This window comes from Trachypithecus francoisi, unplaced genomic scaffold, assembly GCF_009764315.1.
Source record: "Trachypithecus francoisi isolate TF-2019V2 unplaced genomic scaffold, Tfra_2.0 Lachesis_group13, whole genome shotgun sequence".
Taxonomy (NCBI): Eukaryota; Metazoa; Chordata; class Mammalia; order Primates; family Cercopithecidae; genus Trachypithecus; species Trachypithecus francoisi.
Window position 1 is genome coordinate 55,387,208 of NW_022681458.1, and position 1,471 is coordinate 55,388,678.

The 1,471-nt window shown below is 41.1% G+C and overlaps 1 pseudogene; it reads right to left on the minus strand.

Moving 5' to 3' along the window:
• Positions 1-264: 264 nt before the first annotated feature.
• Positions 265-839, minus strand: LOC117094187 (annotated as a pseudogene).
• Positions 840-1,471: the final 632 nt, after the last annotated feature.

A 1,471-nucleotide genomic window follows, 5' to 3' on the forward strand; every position in this document is an offset into this window, starting at 1 on the left:
ACATGGAAAAATTATAAAAAATAATCTGTAAGTGACATGACAGTAATACTCTAAAACTTTGCTAAAGATAAAAAAATTTACTTGGTTTGCCCAAGCCAGAGACATTTTTATAAGGTACCCAAGAAATTAACAGCTATAAAAATAGCGAAAAAATTTTAGATGGGAGCGTAAAACTAAAATCAACTCATTTTCTGGCAGAGTTCTTCCAAAATGTCAAGTCCACAAGAAGGGATGTGTGGCAAAAAGTGTCTGCATAGAGTTGTCTCAGATACCAGCCACTCTCGTGCTGACAGTCTTTGTCCTTTTGCTCAGATTCGCTTCAGAGGTGCAAGTATATTGGCAGATGCCTACTCAAGATAGGCCAACGAACCCTGAGGGATGTCAGCTGGCTTTTTGTGCTGCACATTGATGTCCTCCAGCACCTCCACGAATGCCCCAACTGTGTCAAGTTCTGGACCAGCATGTCTTTCCACTATAATTCATTCCTTAGTTCTAAGAAATCCTCCTTGATAGCATTGTCTGGTTTCAGATAATTACAATCTTTTTGAAGAAAAAAACATTCTGTCTGTCTTGCAATATCCAGAAACTTCTGGATACACTGATCAACACCAGTTTGAATTTCTTCCTGATTGGTGCCATTGACATAGTTCCGACTCACCAGAGAAGCAAAGCAAGCCTGAAAATATGACTTCAACTTTTCCATCAAGGTACTATTATAAGGTCTCAGAGAACCTGGAGCTTCCTGAAGAAGCAAAGCCTAGCTAGCTTGGGAGCCCCAGTGGAGGTGGTGGGGGACCCAGTGGCTTCCCAGGGAACATACCACATGGTGGAGCTCCCATATCTTGAATGAGATTTCTTATTTATTTATTTATTTATTTATTTTTATTATACTTTAAGTTCTAGGGTACATGTGCATAACGTGCAGGTTTGTTACATATGTATACTTGTGCCATGTTGGTGTGCTGCACCTATCAACTCGTCAGCACCCATCAATTCATCATTTATATCATGTATAACTCTCCAAAGCAATCCCTCCCCCCTCCCCCCTCCCCATGATAGGCCCCAGTGTGTGATGTTCCCCTTCCTGAGTCCAAGTGATCTCATTGTTCAGTTCCCACCTATGAGTGAGAACATGCGCTGTTTGGTTTTCTGTTCTTGTGATAGTTTGCTAAGAATGATGGTTTCCAGCTGCATCCATGTCCCTACAAAGGACGCAAACTCATCCTTTTTTATGGCTGCATAGTATTCCATGGTGTATATGTGCCACATTTTCTTAATCCAGTCTGTCACAGATGGACATTTGGGTTGATTCCAGTCTTTGCTATTGTGAATAGTGCCGCAATAAACATACGTGTGCATGTGTCTTTGTAGTAGAATAATTTATAATCCTTGGGTATATACCCAGTAGTGGGATGGCTGGGTCATATGGTACATCTAGTTCTAGATCCTTGAGGAATCGCCATACTGTTTT